The 21,471-nt window shown below is 39.5% G+C and overlaps 1 protein-coding gene across 13 annotated transcripts in view; it reads right to left on the bottom strand.

Annotated features, from left to right (window-relative positions):
• Positions 1-21,471, bottom strand: part of FAM168A (family with sequence similarity 168 member A) — a 187,376-nt gene that overhangs the window by 112,341 nt on the left and 53,564 nt on the right. For 3 of the 13 annotated variants that reach the window (XM_027578797.2, XM_027578796.2, XM_027578802.2), the window contains one exon: positions 17,073-17,175. The exons of the other annotated variants lie outside the window; for them this stretch is intronic. The gene's annotated coding sequence lies outside the window, so the exon portion shown is untranslated. The remainder of the gene's footprint in view (positions 1-17,072; positions 17,176-21,471) is intronic. 13 annotated transcript variants of the gene reach the window in all.

The raw sequence follows: 21,471 nt of genomic DNA, 5'->3' as shown, positions 1-21,471 counted from the left end.
TTTTAAGTGTCAAAAAGTTCTTTCTTGTTCTCGGGCCATTCCTTTTTTATAATAGGACGTTATTCTTGTTTCACAGAGGCAATTTCTCCTCTGAGTTTTTTTCAAATTTTCTTTTGCTCCCTACAGTGTCTCGTGCTCTCCACCCACCCCTCTTTTTTAGAGGCAGTTTGTTTCATCTGTTTATTTTCATTCTGTTATTCATGTTACAGGTTTTTTTCAAGCATCAGGTGATCATTGCCTATTCTTTCATATTTAAGAGTAAGGCACATACAGATACACTGTATGAGCAGTAGGGCATGTTAACTTCTAGGCTTCACTGTCACAAAAGAAAATAACAAACCAGTTTTTTATTGGGGAGGCCCTCAACATCTGTGAGTCAGTTTCTCAGAAAGGAATCCTTCAACCTCCCACCAGAGAAGAACAAGCCTGATTACCTATATGTCTGGGAGCTACTAAATGGATAGAGACCTTCACTTAATCTCTGGCCTCAGAATGTCACCTCTCCTTTTCTCTAAGTGTGATATTCCCAAGTCCAGAGCTTCCGTGATTTTATTTCCCCAGAGAATAAACCTCCAATGTTCTGCTGAAATAGCAAAAAGATCTGGGGTTTTAACTGTTCCTTATGTAACCTTTGAACTCTTGTTTTCAGCTCCACCTCTCAGCCTAACATTCAAGATGCCAAGAACCCCCGATATCTAGAGCTTTCTAGGGCTCCATACCACAAATGGCTTTTTTTTTTTTTTAAAGATTTTATTTATTCATTTGAGACAGAGATAGAGAGAGAGAGCATGAGCAGGGAAAGAGGCAGAGGGAGAGGGAGAAGCAGGTTCCCCACTGAGCCAGGAGCCCGATGTGGGGCTCGATCCCAGGACCCTGGGATCATGACCTGAGCCGAAGGCAGACACTTAACCATCTGAGCCACCCAGGCGCCCCACACAAATGGCTTACTTTGTTCATATTCACATTCCCTCTGCAGCCTCAGCGTTCTGCCTTTCCTAATCCACTAAACCATTCACCACTTGTGCCTCTTTTCCATGTTCTCCTGTTCTCTTAGCCTTTGTGAGTTAATACTACTTTTATTCTATTTCCATGGGGTTTTTAAAAAGAGATAAGATGTACATACTCAATCCACTTTATTTTAATCATAAGCCCCCTCATGAAGATCTTGAGAGAACAAAAGATAGAAAGAATATGAAAGTTCTTTTTAAACTTGTAAATGTTCAGGAGTAGTATTAGTGGTAGGGGTAGATGCTATTTTTAAATAGTTATTCCAATATAAAGGATTTTTCTCTCCAGTGTTCTAGAGAAGCACCAAGTTTCATAAATAAAATGGCAAAAATATTTGCAGTCTATATATCAAAAGACGAATACCTTTAATATACAAAGAGCCCCCCTCACCAAACTGATTAGACCCAAAGAACCTAGCAGAGAATATGCAAAAAATGACACACAATTCACAGAACTACAAATGGCCAATAAACATGAAAAAATATTTAACTGGTCTAGTAATTAGGAAGATAAAAATTAAAACAATGAGGTCTTTTTCTCTCAATAAGCATAGCAAAAGCTGTAGAGAGTGATAATATCCAGCGTTGACAAGGTATGATGATGTTCCCGGTGATAATCAAAAACCTAAAAATAAAAGTGCCTTCTTGCTCCTGAGTTTTTTTTAAGATTTTTTTCTTTCTTTCTTTCTTTTTAATCATTTATTTTAGAAAGAACAACAAAGATAGCAAGAGAGAGCACAAGCAGGAAGGAAAGGGAGGAGCAGGGAGCCCTACGCGGGGCTCCAACCCAGGACTCTGGGATCATGAGCTGAGCAGAAGGCAGACGCTTAACCAGCTGAGCCACCCAGGCGCCCCTACTGAGTTCTAATTTTAACCCTCACTATGTGACTCTGAACAAGTCGTCTTCCCTCCTTGGGCCTCAATTTCCTCATCAGTTTTGTTGTTGTTGTTGTTTTTAGACAAGAACAAAACCCAAAATCATCAAGAGTATCTGACTTGCTTATCTCACAGGACTGTTGTGAAGAAAAAAGCAACAATGGCCACGAAAGAACTTTGTAATCTTTACAGCTCAATGCAATCCTGCACCATTTATGAGAAGGAAAATGAGAGAGTATTCATTTCTTTTTCTTCTTAAGATTTTATTTATTTGCCAGAGATAGACAGAGAGAGAGCACAAGCCGGGGGAGTGGCAGGCAGAGGGAGAGGGAGAAACAGGCTCCCTGCTGAGCAGGGAGCCCAATGTGCGACTCGATCCCAGGACCCTGGGATCATGACCCGAGCTGAAGGCAGACACTTAACTGCCTGAGCCACCCACATGCCCCACGAGAGAGTATTCTTAAAAATAAACTGCTATTGTTCTCTAAACATCCTATGAAAAAAAACAGTGAATTTTCCCAAAGAACTACAGAAAAAGAATTAAAAAGAAGAAATCTAGGTTTTGGTTTTACCACAGGACTTTAAACAAGTCCTCTAATCTCTGTGTTTCAGCTTTGAACATCTCTGGAAATCCTGTAACTCTGTGAGAAAAAGAGAAATGAAACCCTTGATCTGAAACTGTTGGAATTCAGACTTGCTAGAGTCTCTTGCGTGAAGAGGCTAAGTAGATCAGAGGCCAGCTTTGTAGAGACATCCAGTTTACTGTTCTATAAAACATTTTTTTACTGGCCAACCCTCCTTCTTGGCTTATACCAAAGAAATAGCAAAATAATGGCATGATCATACCTCTTTAAAGGCCTTTGACAAACCCTCCCTCAGTCCTGTGTACAAACAACGAACCCAGAAATACAAGCTAGTGGAAGTTTTGAACCACAACTCAGTCTTTGTACTCCACTTTCTCTATAGAGAGCAACTTGGAATAGCAACAGCAGGACTACAGCTTGGGAAGGAAACTCTCAGGGGAAAGAACTCCATAGTTCTGTCTGGAGACAGGGTAGTAAAAGGAATACCAACAGATCAAGTAAAACAATTCCTAAAGGAAATGATAAGACCTCCCCCACTGAAAGAACTAATGAGTATTTATTAAGCCCTGATCCATCCCACAGGAACTATCATACTCTCAGGAATCTTTTCCTTCAGATCTCCTAAGAACAGTCATAGCCACTAGTTAGCACTTAGCATACGCAAATACTATGTGTCAGGCACTCCACTAGACATTTTCATTTACATTAGCCAGTTTCTTTTTCAAACCAAACCTATTCTGGAAGAATTACTAGCTCCATTTTACAGATAAATAAATTCAGAACTCAGAGAAATTAATAGATTTACCCCAAATTATGGATCATTATTACTGCCATTATTATTTATCATTATTCTCATTTTAGTGAAGAGGAAACTGAGAATCAGACAGGATAAATAGCTATTAAGTTGTTAAGTAGCAGAATGGGGTTTTGCCCAGGTGACAGTGCTATTACAGCCCATGCTAATTCCACTACATCGCTTTTCCTGTTTGATGCTAAACCACAAATGAAAGTAAGATTTCAACTCTCATGAGTATGCAGTTAAAAATAAATGACATGTGCAGACTCTTTCTTCAGTTCCTTCCAAAGAATAAATGTCATCACTTCTGAAAAGCAGTTAAGCAGCAGCATTTACTGCCAGGAAAATCAAAGGAGAAGGTAACTATTCTAAGATTCTCTAGTCAATGGTAGTACCAAAAGACATGAAGGAAAGGTGACATTGGCCCAAGGGCTTCTCACTTTCATGAGGAAATCACACTCTCATGTCAGCAATCAGTGGCCATCCCAGTGGATAATCACAAAATAACTAGCTGAATAATGTGATTAGCAAATACTGACATTATTGGTCTCTTCCAATGTGCTTAATGGAAAGCTTTTCTTGTAACAGTATCTCTCCCAGGCCATATGCAATATGCAAAACCCTTCAAGCTATGAGACAGGCACCAGGGTCCCCAACTTTGCCTGGCCGATGATCAAAGAAAGAAATAACTGACTCTGAAATCTAAATAATTTACCTAAAGTCTCTATATGTCCAGGCTCAGAAGCAACAAACACCCCAACCTCATAAATTTTGCTTCCTAATAATAATTAAGTGGTCTATCTAGTTTCAGGCCCCAGAAAAGGAAAGAAACTTGTAGGAGCAAGAGAAGAAAAGCTTAATGCAGGGAATGTATCAGAACTCTTTTGTGAGCTGCTAGTGTGGGATTTGAAAACCGAATACCCTGCTGCCAGAGAGCAAATGCTTCACAAATTGGATATCTGAAGCTCAGGCTCAAACTGGCTTACTTAAAAGGCCAATTATTAGATACATTATCATCGCAGCCTTGCAAATGCTGCTTTTTTGCTCTGTTGTTATTTCCCCAGCCCCAAACGACCAGAAAGAGAAATCAATTCCACAGATTTACATTGCCATCAGCTAACAAAAACTCTGTACTTGTGCCTTCATATGCTGGGACAAAGGATAGAGTATTCATTGTCCTGTTCAAATTTTGTAACAGTCAAACCTGAGCTCATATCCCAGCTTTGCAACTTACAGGTTGTTTTAACTTTGATCAAGTACCTTGATGTTCCTGAACCTCAGTTTCTCCATCTGTAAAATGGGGATAATACAATGGGCTCTAGGGATGAAATGAACTAAATTGCACATGACACGTAATACATTAATCTCCTTACCCTTCTGAGCAATATACTTATGTGCACAATAACTATCCCAGATTTCAGAGTGTCACCCTTCAGGAAAGGGGAGATGTTTAATTTCATACAATATATCAATATTAACAGGAGAATGTTTTTACTGTCCTCACTCTAGCATCTAATGCAAGGAATACCCATGACAGGCACAAGACAAATGGCATTCAATATGGTTTTAACTGCCAGGGAGGATGCTTAGCTCCAATTCCTTCCATGATAATCAGACTTAAGCCAACCTAGAGAAAACCTAATTTTCCCTATCTTATAGTCTTTCCTTCATCCAAATAGTATTTACTGAGCAACTCTTTAGTGCCAGACCCCTTCTGGGGCAATGCAGATACAGAAATAAATATGACACTGTTCCAGTCACTACCAAGCTCATGGTGCAATGAGGAAAATAAATATCAAAACAGATTATTACAATATGGAAATTATTATTTGCTTTACGGTTCCAAACCAATTCTTCGCTGCCCTGTTTTGTGATACTGGACTGGACTCTACAGGCTACATGTCTCCATTCCCAGTGGGTTCATGTCAGATTTTGCCAGTAGAGGGTGCTGGAAGGAGACTACAAAGCTAAGAGAGAAAGAGGGAATTTTTTCCCCCAGTGTTTGGTTTTCCTACAAGTCAGCAAGTAGATCAGCAGGGAGGAGGTCATGGTAGACTTCAACACAGTGGCTTTCCAGGTTCTGAGGCGAGCGCCCTCCAGCCAGTTTCTTCTTCACCACAGCAACAAGCAGCACATTCCTATGACAAGCATACACTCTTCTCTTGAGGCCTGCATTCAGCCTTGTGGCGCTCTCTTAAACTTCTAAGTTCCTTCCTCATTTGTTTTTCCTTCAGCCCTACAGATGGTAATAGTTCTCAGCAGTTACTACCTCTATTACACCTTAGAGTTTTCTTTTTATCTCCTTTGCAATTAACCACTTTTTATCTAGTTAACAATTCTTTGTATTAAATTTTATGTGTTCAAATTACTGGTGTGGCTTCTATCTCTTCAACCAGACCCTGACTGCTGTAAGTAGGATAAATGCTATTGTGACACTGGTCATGGAGTCTAACCTCCATAAGAAAATTGGAGTTTCAAAGATGGGAAGTGACGTACCTGCCCAAGGTCACATGGTGGTAGAACTGGAACCAGAACTCCTCTATCCTGGTTCTCGATAAACAATAAGCATGTACCAAGCACCTATTCTGTGTCCATGCTCTATGTTGGCTGTTGGAAACAAAAGAGATGAACTATACCAAAATACCTCCCCTCGGGGACTCAGCACCTAGTTGCGGAGGCAGACAGCAAAAAAAAAAAAAGAGTTCTACGGCAGAGTGACAAGCCCTAAGACAAAAAGAAAAGGAATTACTAGCTCTGGGAGGGTCAGAGAAGGCTTCTTAGAGGGTCTCACTGCACCACACTTTATTCCCTTAAACTGAAGGCTTCCTGATTAGATGGTTAAACAACCTCAATATAAACCTATAACCAAGGCTTAAGAAATACAAGTAACCAAACAATAAACCTCCACTCTGGGCATAATCAGAAATATCACTAATGGAAAATCCTTCTAGAATAGGAAGCAATATAGAAACAAATTATGGATCAACACTTGTCAGTATTAACTTAGAAGGGAACTGGACTGGCTTACAAAGGGCAACAGGAGTTGGGATAAGACAAGTACCAGCTATCAGCCTAAAAAGCTCGTTAGAGGAAAGAGTAATTGTACTAAGCTCTGAAGAAACGCTGGCAAGATGAGAGCAGATGCAGCCTGTCTCAGAGAACACCTGCATATGAAGAAGAATACGCCCAGTGAGCAGTTGCTGCCACAGCCTAAGGAGAGAGGAGGCCTAGTTTACCTTACTCTCCAGTTCTAGCTGAATCAAGCTAGACGGAATTGTTCTACTGAACTGCCTAAATAAACTCTCTGCCTTTAAGCCTTAGAATGAATGGATTTCAGAACCCTAACATTTCCTGATTCACTGATAAATCCCTCCTGGAGTCTAGAACATTAGGCTATACTAGAAACTCAGTAAGTATTTCTACTTGAGAGTTTAAGTATTTCCTTGTGCCAAACTGGCAATGCAACTGTGTATCTTTAGTGTTTCCGCTTAGGGAATTAAAGTTTGCTGCAAGTCCAAACACAATAGTTCTTTATCCTCCTCCTTTACATAAATTAGAAAAACAGACTGAGAATTCCAATCAGCTGAAACCGTCCCAGGGAAGAGGACTTGGCTGTTTTCTAAGAGTTCAAACCACTGGTGCTAATATATCCATATGGCTGGCATATTTTCTCTTTTGGAAGTTCATTCGGATTGAAGGAGGAAGTATCGTGCATTACAATCAGAGAGCAAGATTTGGAGTGAAAAGAAGAGAATGAGTCCCAGCTCTGTCACTCTTTATTTTGCCAGGTGACCTTGAATAAGTCATTTAATCCCTCTAAGCTTCAAATTTGCCAGACGGGGAAACAGAAAAAAATATTACCTGTTCCCTGGGCTATCATAAGGATCAAATGAGGACTATTCTTTCTTGCGCTGAGCTCTAATCTTATGAATCTGACCCTCTCTGTAGAAGACCACATACAGAAAAGACAGAGAACACTAGGCGTGAGTCAGACAACCTGAGATTAGGCCCAGCTCTTCCACTCAATTATGTGATATGAACACGTAATTTAATCTCTGAACCTCAAATCGCCCTATATATATAAAACAGGAATAATTCTACCTGCCCTATTACCTTGTAGAATTACTACGAAGCTTAAAATAATGAGATGATATGGATGAAGGCAATTTATTTGACAAGCCGTGAAGTTTTATTATAATACCTCACTTGTGTGGAATTCAGTAATCCAATAACCTTGTCTTCTGGATCACATGGAGAACTAAAATTACTGCAAAAAGACCTCTTCAAAGCCAAAATAACTGTCTTTAATTCTTCACACTTTACTGCTAGTCGAATCCCTAGGGCCTCACTTTTCCTTTAAAAACACATCTAATAAACTCAGTAATTTGAGAGCACCGCATACAGTAGGTAAAAAGTGACAAAGAAACGAGAATAAACAACAAGGAGAAAAGGCAGAAATATAATTCTCAACCACAAGATATAAAAAGCACTGTATTCACAAGGAAAAAAAAAAGGGTCGTTAAGCTTGTTTTTGTTTTAAAGTATAGCACCAGAGTAGTTAGCACAGAATACAATAGTTCCCATGGGCATCAGTATAACACAGAAAGACGGGATAGTTGATGTTTATAATGATGAACGTGAATCTCAAGAAATTAAATAATATTGTCTGTTCTGAAGAAGGGAGTATATAATGTATTTGGACCCCACTTTTGGACTTTTTATAAGGCACAAAGTCATAAAAACAGAGAAATGAGAGGAGCAACAGCCACAAAATACTGAAAGCTAGAAAGCTTTCAGTGATCAATAACTGACTTACCAGACCCAAGAAATAGGACTACTGGGGGGGGGGGCGGGGCGGGGGGACTTGATTTGTTACTTTTGTGGGGGTTTTATACAACTCCCACAGCTTTCAGAAACTGGTAGCACGATGTTCAGGGTTTCTTTTCCCTCTGAAAAGGATAAAACAGAGAGTCTCTAGGTAAGGCAAGAGCAGGTACAGTTGAAGGCAGGGATACTATACTGAAAATAGCAATGTTATGTGAAAAGAATATCGAGGACCTCTCTGCAGCTTTCCTCTCCCATTCAGCTTCCAGACCACTAGCAGCCAGGCCTATGACATCTAGGAAGACTAGAGGATCCTTCCAGAGAATCTGACCAGCCCCAAGGGACAGACCTAATGTTACTGACATTGTAGGTGCCCCACAAATATTCCAGGCAGATTGCCATACAGTGAAGTCCACAATCAGTAAGCCCCACCCTAGTATTTAAAATTTCTAATCATCTTTTTGGTATCCCATTTTAATATGAACAGATAACCAAGGATCACCAGATTTGGGGGAAAGCTCCAGGATGAAAAACAGAATTCAGATCCTATTTATATCGAATCTGAGGATCCAGTGAAAAGTTATTTGAAAGAAAGTGTAAGTACAATAATGATGTTCTGTCAGTGATTTGTCAAAGGTTGTCAATTATTTAAAAAAATCAGAACAGATGGACCTACATCCTCAACCTGATAATAAACAGCTCTTTCCAAACCTAATGGTTCATTTTACCAGTGGCTATTCACTTCCTCAGGGGTAAGAGGTATAATAAAATATAATTTGCTAAGTCTGGCAAAATGCTGTATTATATCTGTGTTTATTTTTCTAATTCTAAAGATATCTGTTGTGAATCGACCTACATATGAATGGAGTATCCCAATGAAGGCCCTAAAGTAAAGAAGTCAGTGGATCATAAATAAAAGCATTAAGAGACCATGTCTACTAATCACTGATGCTACAACATGTAGTTAGATTTTTCTCTGTACAAAATTCTAGATGAACCTAGAGGAGGGAAGTCTCATCCCATGGCACCTCACCTTCAGAAGTCAGGGAGCACCTCACAGAAAACATAGTTCTTGAGAGAAGTTTTAAAGAAAGAGCAGAAGTTTGTCAAGTAAAACAGAAGAATAAGAAAGAGGGGAAGTAAGGCTAGCAGAAAGGCTACCACGGGCCAGAACATATATGAGGGCAGAGGGGATGAGAAGCTGTGAATGACAATGTCACTGGAGCACAGGCAAGAGCAGTGGGAAATGAGGCTAAAAGGGTAGGTAGAGATCAGATTAAGGAAGACCTCGTATGTCATAGAAGGAATCTGGACTCTAACCTAAAGGCAACTGAAAGCCAGTGAAGAGTTTTAACATCCAATTAAGATGATCAGATTTGAATCTTGGAAAAGATCATTCTGATGATATTATAGATTTGGGGGATGGGAAGGGAAAGGTGATGGCTACAACCTTCCAAGCAATGTACTTACTGTTCCCAAAAGGCAGGTCTCACACTTAACAAAGGTTCTGTTCTCAGCTTACTCAGATTATTGTACCTCTAAGAGACCAACAGCTACCAGAGACACTAATGGTCCCCCTGAAGAAACCAGCATCCCAAGACCTCAACTGCCAGGTTCTTTCTTTTTCCCTCCTAAGGTCTTCTTTAAAGGCACAAAGATGGGGCGCCTGGGTGGCTCAGCTGGTTGGGCGTCTGCCTTCGGCTCAGGTCATGATCTCAGGGTCCAGGGATAGAGCCCCACATCGTGCTCCCTGCTCAGCAGGGAGCATGCTTCTCCCTCACCCTCTGCCACTCCCCCTGCTTGTGCTCTCTCACTCTGTCAAGTAATAAAATCTTAAAAAAAGAAAAAAAGGCACAAAGCTTATGTCACCTAACCGGAGTATATCTCTCAGCCTGGTTTCAAGGAAGATATGCATCTACCCCAAGTCCTTCCTTTCCAATTCCCTTCCAATTCCCAATGACTATTGCAAATTCCAGCCACTTCTCAAAGCTATGTTACACACACACACACACACACACACACACACACACACGTATATGTGTCTGATTTCTTCATGTACATTCCTTAAGGAGATGGGAAGAAAGATGGAAAGGAATATTTAATGAGCACCAACTTAAAGCTTGATTTTTTCCTCTAAGTTCTCATTTAATCCACAACCTTAAGCAAGGTAGATATTTATATTCCCACTTTTAGAGATAAAGAAATTATCACTCAAAGAGATTAAATGATATACCCAAGATCACAGAGCCAGTGTAAAACAAAGTTGAGATTTAAAGCCACAATGCCTATGGGTTTACCAAGGCTTTTCTACCACATCACACTAGGTTTCCCTATATCTTATTTTATTCATTACTTAATCTCCACTTTACTCAGTCTATTGAACTGCATTATATTGAGCCACTCACAGAACAGAGCAACAACCTGGAAAAACAACAAAAAAAGTGCAGATGGAAAACCTGGACAACAGATGTAGGTAGTAGTAACAGTAGAAGCAGCAACAGCATGCAAATCCCAACAAGCTCTTTGGAGCCCTAGCAGATACTGGTAAGGACAGAAATAGCCAAAACCCATGCTGACAGACCTCCATTCCAAAATTTTATCTCCTCTTCAGCCAGCCCCAGCAGAGTCCTTGGTAAAATATTGCCTAGCCAGGCACACAACACAAATGAATTCCAATAAGCAGATGCAATCTCTCCCTAAGGCATTCCCACTCTTACACTAGGAACTGGAGAAAGCTTTTGTTCTCCATCTGAACAACTGCCTGCAAGCACTTGGTGGTAAAAGGAAATTGGGTTTGAGAAGCAGATGGCTTGTCAAAAAGCCTAAAACCTAAGGTGAAAAGGAAGCAATTTACTACAATCAAACACTCCAAAAGAGAAACCAAGCTTCTCTGAGATGACAAAGAATACCATCATAGTCATGCTTTGGTCTCCAAACAGAGGGTCCCCAAAACACCTTGTAGAAGCAGAAGCCAAATCTTACACACTAGGCTCTAGGTACACTGGTCCATAGTTATAACCACAGGTTAATACTAATAATCTGGATTTTTCTAAAAGTAAGCACTTGTTTACAACAACTGTGTTTAGTGATGGAGATTTGACTATTGGAAGGACTCTGTCATAGAAGGAAAGTACTTTTAATACCAATTAGACCCTCAAAATAATAAGGGGAGAGAGGAAGGAACTTAAAGGTTAAATAAGATAATGTAAGTAAAGAGCCTAGAAAGTGAGCTGGCACAAGGCAGAAGTCTAATCAGTGTTTGCTCAACTAATCTGAAAAAGAGGAGAAATTAGCATTTATTTAGTACTGTCTTTTGTTTTTTTCTTTAGTACCTTCTGATTATCAAAAATTACCTTACCAGTTTTCATATACTTAATCTCATTTAACCCTCAAAACAATCCAGAACAAGTGTTAATCATCCTCATTTTATATATAAGAAGAGAGGTTCAAAAAAATTAAGCTACTTACTTGGTTATTCAGTTATTAAGGGGCAAAAAGTTCTGATTTGTTCAGAGTGTCAGCAAATTATACTGAGCAAAAAATAATGCCACCTCATATTTGGATAATGATTTAAAGTTTTTTTTATTGCACAACAAAACATGTGAAGGTAAGCGCTGAACTGGGAATTGGAATACCTGAGTTCTAGTGTTAACTGTGCCAAACTGCTATGCAGCTTAAACTAAGCCCTTCCTCTCTCTAGATTTTAATTTTCTGACCTAACTCAATAGTGGTACATTCAACTGAAAGACGAGTTAAGTTATCTTGAAACTCCAGGAACATAGGACACACAATCAAGACCCTCCTAGACAAGAAATTCTCCGTTGTTGCCTGGTATTCACTCTGCTCTTCCTCTGGTTATACTCTCAGCACTAACAGCTTGCCTCCACCTGTCCATCAGCCATTTCTAAGCCAGAAGCATCCTTTCCACTGCAGCTCACCACCTGTGCTGGATGCTTCATTAAGTGTGAAGCTGATACTGTATTTTGCTGGAAGCCTGGTGCACAAATGTTACCTGGAGATGAATAAATCATTCCAGTTGTGTTGGGTTGCAATTGTAAGGGCAGCAGCTGTGGGTCTAAAAACAGATGGTCTTATAAGGATGGAAGACTTCCCTCCTATCTGATTTTCCTAAGGCAAGCAGGTTTGGGTCAGCAGGAAACCTGGCTGGCAAGTGCCTGAGTAGATCCAGTGATGAGGAAAGATGACAGAAATGCACAGTTTCTTTCCATAACAAATGAATATATTAGAGGCTGCAATTATCAGAATTTCAAACCCTTATTTTTATACCTATTCATCAACTTCTAAATCATTTTCATTTCAGTCCAACACTTCTTTCCTTGATTTTAATACAATGATGAGCTCAGGGAGAGTGCCTAGCCTGGGCACAAAAACAGAACTTTAAGATCTGCTAAGACAAATTGGGGGGAAAAAAAACCAAAAAACAGAGAAAAACAGACTAAACTTATCGGATGACAGTGGAATGAGTGCGTAGGATATGGTCAATAATAGTAGGTATGTAATAAACTTATGTTTAATATCATAATATGCCAGGCACCATCCTAGGTGTTTTATATACATTCTCTCATTTAATTCTCAAGATAGCCTGTATTTTATCAGTTCCATTTTATAGATAAGGTAATTAAAACTCAGAAAAGTTCAGGTACTCTCCCCAGAGTCACACAGCAAATTAAGTGAAGAGAGTCACAACAGACCACCACCCCCCCAAGGCTAAATGAATCCAAAGCTCTCTTCATCTTGTTTGTCAACCTCCTATACTACACCAAGGGCCTTCCCGCTGTTCCTCAAACACTCATTCCTACCTCTGAACCTTGCTGTTTCTTGTTTCCTTCATCACATCTTCTCATGGCTTTCTACTTTTGATCATTCAGGTCTCTGCTCAAATGCCATCACTTCAGAAAGACTTCTCCTGATCATTCCCCCAACATATTCTGTTCCCTCATCTTTGCTTTTTTCTTTTTTTAAATGATGGCACTAACTTATTAGTTTATTTGTTTACTGTCAGTCTTATCCACTAGAATGAAAAATCAAAGTTAAAAAAAGGACTTTGTCTTGGTCACAACTGTATTCCCAGCACTTAGAACAGTGTCTAGTACATTGTAGGTACTCAAGAAATATTCAATGAATGAATGAATGAATGAATGCCATATGCTCAAAATCACAGAGCTCTAGAATATTAGTGTAAAAAGATAGCTGTTACACAATATAAAGAGCATAGGCTTTGAGATCAGGCAGATCTGGGTTCGTGTCTCTAACTGACTATAACAGTGTGACTTTGGACAAGTCTCTAAGCTTCTTTAATCTTCTCATCTGTAAAATGGGCATAAAAATATAAGTTCCATAAGGTTGTTATAAAAATTAAATGTGATAAAGACATGAAAATGCTTTATGCAAACTATAAAGTTTGTTTATTATGATGATGGGGAGAAGTTTCAAGACCATCTAATCACTAATCTCTAATCACTTTAGAGATGACCCCAAGGCCCAAAAAAGTAACATGAACTGTCCCATGTCCCACAGTTACTTAGAACCAAGTAGACTCCAGGACGGCAGGCAACCAAGCTGGGACACTTGCCACTACCCTCCACAAATTACTTGGCCTCTGGTACTTCACTTTCTCTTGATCCTTCTTCTACCTCAATGGCTATCCCTTTGATCTCAACCTCCCTATGTCAGAACATCCAGGACTGTCAAATCTCCTCTGCTCTATCTACACACATTTCTTAGGTGATCACAGCTACTCTATGGCTATACATATGCTAATGACTCCCAGATTTAGATCTCTAACCTGGATTTCTCTGAATTCTAGACTTCTAAATCCAACTTCCTACACGACATCTCCTTTTGTTTGTCTAACAGCCATCTAATATGTAATATGTCTAAAACTAAATACCTGATCCTTCCCTATAAATCTGCGCCTCCCAGTCTTTCCCATCTCTATAAATGGTAACTCCAATCTTACAGCTGCTCAAAGCAAAAACCTTCCCTTTCTTACTCTCAACAGTCCTCATTCAACCTATCGGCAAATTCTGTCAGCTCTACTTCCAAAACATACCCTGATTCCAACAATTTCTTACCACCTCTACTGCTACCACACTGGCTCAAGCTTTCATTATCTCATCACCTAATTCTTGTTAACAGCCTTCTTTCTGATACCCCTGCTTCTGCCCTTGCCATCTATCCATCCCCTGACCCCTTCTCCTCAGAGGCCAAAATGGCCCTTTAGATTCAATTCAGATCATGTCACTCCACTCTGTTCAATATCCTGCAATGGCTGCTCATCTCACTCAGAATAAAAAATACAAGGTCATTACCATGGCCTACAAAACACCATGTAATCTGGCTCCCTTCTACTATCTATCTTACCCCCTACCATCATCTTCTTTGCTCATTGCACTACAGCCACACTGCAATAAAATTAAATTTTAACACCATAATTCATGTTCTTTAGGAACCACTCCGAAGTGGCCAAAAACACAGACCAAGAACATACAAGCCTCAGATTCTTTAATGTGAACAGCAGGGACATTCTTCATTCTTTCCCTTCTTGTTCATTGATAAACCTGGCACAACCCCACCTCAGGAATTTAGCATTTATAGCTCTCTCTGCCCATTCTTCCCTTAAATTATCAATATGACTTGTTCCCTCATTTCATTAAGATCTCCACTCAAATTTTACCTCACTAGAGAGGCCTAGGTTAGCCAATCCTATCAAAAATAGCTCCCTCCCTTTCAATAACTCCCTTTCCAAATATATTGCCTAATTTTTCCTGTCTCTGCCCACTAGAGTGCAACTGAAAGCCAGGGCTTTAATTTATTCACTGCTGTGTCCACAGTGCCAAGATCAAATTTTAAGTGCTCTATAATCAATACCAGTAATCAATTCAGCATTAACTGTTCTTTAATTAACATCTCAGTCTGGTCTTGCCCTAAACAGACTAAATATTATTTGAAAATTTCTCATTTTTGGATATCCTTCCTGAGAATTTTCAATTCAACCAGTGATAGAATTAACCAAAAAAAGCAAAGAATAAGATGAAGCCATATTTTTCTTCTTCTGGAATCCTCTTATAATCAGCTAACAAATCACTAAATATTAATAAGCACCCTTGGGTGCAGAGCACTATCTTATTAAAGAAGGATATTATTACATAGCAAGTTAGTAAAACACAGAGATGGGAAAATAAGCACATGAAAAGATGCTCAGCATCATTAGCCATCAGAAAGTTGCAAATCAAATCACAGAGATACATCATACTTTACATTCACTAAGATGACTAAAATCAGAAAGATAAGTGCTGGAGAGGATGTGGAGAAACTGAAACCTTTTTTTAAAAAGATCTACACCCAAAGCGAGGCTCAAACTCACGACTCCAAGATCAAGAGCCACACGTTCCACCAACTGAGCCAGCCAGGTGCCCCAGAAATTGGAACCTTTATACACTGCTGGTGAGAATGTAAAATGGTACAGCCACTTTGGAAAACAGTTTGGAGTTCCTCAAAAGGTTAAACATAAAGTTACCATATGATCCAGCAATTCCACACCTAGAATGCATTTCCTCCATTTGAGAAATGAAAACATGTCTACATAAAAACTTATATAAGAATGTTCATAGCAGCATTACTCATAATAGCTAAAAAGTAAAAACCACCCAAATGTCTATTAATGATATGATGAATAGATTAATAAATGTGGTATATCCATCCAAGGGAACATTAGGAAATAAAAAGGAATGAAATATTGATACGTGCTACAACATGTATAAACCTTGACAACATTACACTAAATGAAAGAAGCCCAGTCACAAAAGGCCATATATTGTATAATATTTATGTGCAATATCCAGAATAGACAAATCTACTGTAGAAAATAGATCAGTGGTTGCCTAGAGCAGGGAGAGATGAAAGAAGTATGAGGTGACTGCTAAAGGCTATCTATTTCTCTTTGGGGTAAAAACATGAAAGTGTTCCAAAACTAATTGCGATGAGGGTGGCACAATTCTGTGACTATGCTAAAAGCCACTGAACCATACACTTTAAATGGATGAATTGTATGGTATGTGGATTATTGCTCAATAAAGCTGTTATTAAAAAAAATTTTATAACATAATCTGGGGTTCATTTTAGGTTCCATTTAGCAACGTTCTTACCATTCACATTCAACTTAACATTTACTGAATGCTAAATAACTCTCACCTTTTTTTTTTTAAGATTTTATTTCTTTTTTTAATCCCTTTTTTTTTTGTATTTATTTGACAGAGACACAGAGAGAGAGGGAACACAAGCAGGGGAAGTGGGAGAGGGAGAAGCAGGCTCTCCGCTGAGCAGGGAGCCCAATGCGGGGCTTGACCCCAGGACCCTGGGATCATGACCTGAGCCAAAGGCAGACGCTTAACCAACTGTGCCAGCCAGGTGCCCCAACTCTCACCTTCTTTATTTCATTTAATATTCACAACTAAAAATACTATGAGATAGGGGTTATCAGCTCACCCATTTTGCAGGTAAGAAACCTACAGCTCAGGGAAATTAAATAACTTAAAATATACAGATGTTATCAGAGCCAAGAGTTGGTCCTGCATTCAAAATTTCCAAATCTAAGGGCTTTCTCACCTCTTTTACCCCACTCTTATTAGTGAGCCTTATTAAGTTCTAGCTACAGCACTTACTCATAAAAAGTATGAATTAATGGGGCGCCTAGGTGGTGTCGTTGGTTAAGCATCCAACTCTTGATTTCGGCTCAGGTCCTGAACGCAGGGTCACAAGATCAAGCCCCACACTGGCTCCGCACTCAGTAGAGTCTGCTTGGAGTTTCTTCCTCCCTCTGCCCCACTCCCCTGTGCTCTCTCTCTCTCTCTCTCTCTCTAAAATAAATAAATCTTGAAAAAAAACCCCCTATGAATTAATAAACCAAGGACTAAGAGATCATAAGAACATATATTTATAAATACAGATTGAGAGAATGATTACCAAAATTGTGTATCATAAAATCCAATATCCCTGCATTTAATAACTCGGTCAGCAGTCCTCTGCTACATGAAAAGAGGGGGGTAGGTCTGATTTCCAAGGTCACCTATGTGAGTAAAAAAAGGAGAGAGAAAGAAAAATAAAAAGTATGCAGTATTCCTCAACAAACCAATTAAGAGCCATAAGCACTTCACACTGGTTTGCAACTGAACTCTTGAAATAAGACAGCTTCTCAATAACACCACTGAAAAGCACTTATTAAAAAGCTAGCTGTGATGAGGAAGTTTTTCTGGGTGATCTTGACTGTGGTGGTGGTTACACAATCTACATACGTGTTAAAATTCATAGAATTTTATGACCAAAAAGAAAAGCAATTTTGTTGTTGTTAATTTAAAAGTAAAATTTGAGAGGGGCACCTGGGGGGCACAGTCAGTTAAGCGTCTAACTTCTTGGTTTCAACTCAGGTCATGGTCTCAGGGTCGTGGGATCAAGCCCCACGTTGGGCTCTGCGCTCAGTGCAAAGTCTGCTTGGGACTGTCTCTCCCTCTCCCTCTCATTCTGCCCCGCCTGCCATGTGTGGACACATGCACTCTCTCTTTCTAATAAATCTTTAAAAAATAATAAAGGTAAATTTTAAGAAAAAACACACTTTTTAAAAATTTTTTAAAGATTTTTTTAAAGATTTTATTTATTTATTTGACAAAGAGAGACACAGCGAGAGAGGGAACACAAGCAGGGGGAGTGGGAGAGGGAGAAGCAGGCCTCCCGCTGAGCAGGGAGCCCAACACGGGGCTCTGGGATCATGACCTGAGCTGAAGGCAGACGCCTAACGACTGAGCCACCCAGGAGCCCCAAGAAAAAACACATTTAAAAAATAAGCTTTTGTGCATCAAAAGACATAATCAACAGTAAAAAGGCAACCCACAGAATGGAAGAAATTATTTACAAATCATATATTTATAAGGGATTAAAATCCAGAATACAGAGGAAACTCCCAAAACTCAACAACAAAAACCTGATTCAAAAAATGGGCAAAGAACTTGAATAGACATTTCTCCAAAGATATACAAATAGCCAACCAGCCCATGAAAAGATACTGAACATCACTAATCATCAGGAAAATGCAAATCAAAACCACAATGAGCTACCACCTCACCCCCACTAGGATAGCTACTACCAAAAAACTAAAAAAATAAGAAGTGCTGGTGAGGATGTGCAGAAATTAGAATCCTCATGCACTGTTGGTAGGAATGTAAAATGGTGCAACCACTGTGAAAAACACTATAGAGTTTCCTCAAAAAATTAAACACAGAATTACCCTATGATCCAAAAATTCCACTTATGGGTATATACTCAGAAGAGTCAAAAGCAAGGTTTCAAAAAGATTTGTATGCCTGTATTCAGAGCAGCATTATTGACAATGGCCAAAATGTGGAAGGAACCCAAGTATCCACCAAAAGATGAATGGATAAGCAAAATGTGGTGTATATATACAATGGAATATTATTCCGCTTTAAAAAGGAAGGCAATTGGGCGCCTGGGTGGCTCAGATGGTTAGGTGTCTGCCTTCGGCTCAGGTCATGATCCCAGGGTCCTGGGATCGAGTCCTGCATCGGGCTCCCTGCTAGGCAGGGAGCCTACTTCTCCTTCTGCCTCTGCCTCTCTCTCTCTCTCTCTCATGAATAAACAAAATATTAAAAAAAAGAAAAAGGGAAGGAAATTCTAACACATGCTACATACATCAACCTTGAGCAGCTGCAAAAAGACAAATCTGTATGATTCCACTTATAGGAGGTAGTTACAGTAGTCAAAATCATAGACAGAAAGTAGGATAGTGGTTGCTAGGGGCAATGGGGAGTTACTGTTCAATGGGTATAGAGTTTCAATCTTGAAAGATGAAAAGAGTTCTGGAGATGGATAGTGGGAAGGTTGCATTAAGACTATGAATGTAGGGGTGCCTGGGTGGCTCAGATGGTTAAGCTACTACCTTCTGCTCAGGTCATGATCTCAGAGTCCCAGGATCAAGTCCCACATCAGGGGGGAGTCTCCCCACTCAGTGGGAAATCTGCTTCTCCCTCTCACTCTCCCCCATCTCGTGCACTCTCTCTCTCTCAAATAAATAAAATCTTAAAAAAAAAAAAAAGAATATGAATGTACTTAACGTCACTGAATTGTACACAAAAAATGATAATGATGGTGGGACACCTGGTAGCTCAGTTGGTTGAGCAGCCAACTATTGATTCTGGCTAAGGTCGTGATCTTGAGCCCCACGTCAGGCTCAGCGCTCGGTGCAGTCTACTTAAGGATTCTTTCTCTCCCTCTCCCTAGATCCCTCCCCGACGTCCCCATGCTCACCCATGCTCTCTCTAATAAATAAATCTTTTTAAAAAATTATTAGGATGAGGTGCCTGGGTGGATCAGTTGGTTAAGCATCTGCCTTCAGCTCAGGTCATGATCCCAAGGTTCTGGGATTGAGCCCCGCATCTGGCTCCCTGCTCAGCAGGGGGGAGTCTTCTTCCTCTCCCTCTGCCCCTCCCTTGCTCATGCTCTCTCTCTCTCTCCCCCTCTTCCTCTCTCAAAATAAATATTTTTTAAAAATGATTATGATAGTAATTATATGTATTTTTATAATTTATTTATATAAATAAGCTGGGCATTATTTGAGATAAAATGATTATAATAGCTACTATTTAATGAGTGTTTACTATGAGTAAGTATGTTATGTTACCCAACTCTGACCATAATCCTATAAAGTGGGGACTATTATGATCTCTCACAAATAAGAAGTCTGAACCTAGTAAGATCAAGTCAGTTGCTCAAAATCACATAGCCAGTGAATGAAACTAAATTCAAACTCAGGCAGCCTGACTCCAAAGCCCAGGACCTTAACTGCTATACTACAACATAAAATACTATATAAAATACTGTAGGTAGAAGTTGACAAAGATAACTACTCCAGTCAGTCCTGACAACCTAAACTATCAATCGGAGAGACCCACAGTAGAAGCAGAAATACTGTACAACCAATGTAGCAGATCAGAAGCACTGTGGAAACATCAAGACTGTTCTTATTAAAAATGTACACACATATGTTTAGCAGGATCCACAGTCTTTCTCTTTGGAAAATAATGACAGTTCTAGATCACAGGTGGGACACACACACATCTACTAAGACCCCAGTCTTTAGCATCCCAGTTTCAAAACTGCCCTCCAGTACTGTAAGATTCAAGCGTCACCTGCTCCCTTTGCTGGCACCTGGAACTTCGGAGTAGTTTTCATATTTGTTCTAAGGCAAAAGACTCTCCCCTTTCACCCAAGGCTTTGCAGAACAAGTATCACTCTCTGTATCTTCATCCAACAAATGGGTGCTAGAACTTACTCCATGCCCAACGCTAAGCAAATCTCCCGTTTCTACTTAAATTCTTTATTCCCTCATACTTCATAGTTTATGAGGTTTATTCATATAAAAGGCAGAAACTTAAAAAAAAAAACACCCAATAAGCCATATTAAAGTGCCAACAGCAGGAACTGGGGGCTAAGGAGGAACCTGAGCATGGAACTAACTTTCTGCATAATCAGTCCTTATTATTCAAGGAAGGACAATGAAGGTTCCTCAGCACAGGTTCCTTTCTCTCCTGTGGTTTCTATTAAATAAACATATTACATAATAAATATACTTGTTAGCTGTATTTATTAAACCCTAGGCCTCATTTCCTAATTCTCCACATTTCTTTGTAAAATTTTCTTGGCCTTCTCAGGATTTTTAATCCTTTCCTTAAAAGGAATCCCTGCTTAAACAAAGGAGCAACAGACTCACATTCAACCAAACTTAACTGAGCACCCACTATGTTTCTGAATTAGATTTTTTTTCAAAGGAGGTTTCTCATTTAATTCTCAAAAAGAATCCTTTGGCTAAAGTATTACTGGCTCCCACCTTTTTTTTTTTTTAAACCACTAAGTAAACTGAGAATCATACAGTTAAAATAACTTACAAAGATCTTACAACTAAAAAGCAAAGGAAAAAAAATAGAGGAGCCAGGATTCAAACTCAAATGTTCTATCTCACTTCTCTGACTCTCAATTTCCTCATCTGCAAAATGGAAATAATATCATCCATCCTCAAAGGTGGATGTGAGGGAATAACAAGTGTTGGTGAGGATATGCAGAAAAAGGAACCCTCATGTACTGTTGGTGGGAATGCAAACTGGTACAGCCTCTGTGGAAGACAGTATGGAGGTTCTTCAAAAAATTAAAAATAGAATTACCATATGACCCAGTAATTCCACTCCTGGGCATTTACCCAAAGAAGATGAATACACTAACTGGAGAAGATATGTGCACCTGTATGTTTATTGTAGCATTACTTACAATAGCCAAACTATGGAAACGGCCCAAGTGTCCA

Source organism: Zalophus californianus, chromosome 11, assembly GCF_009762305.2.
Source record: "Zalophus californianus isolate mZalCal1 chromosome 11, mZalCal1.pri.v2, whole genome shotgun sequence".
NCBI lineage: Eukaryota > Metazoa > Chordata > Mammalia > Carnivora > Otariidae > Zalophus > Zalophus californianus.
The sequence above is the reverse complement of the archived record's forward strand: the minus strand, read 5'-3'. Positions and strand labels throughout refer to the sequence as shown.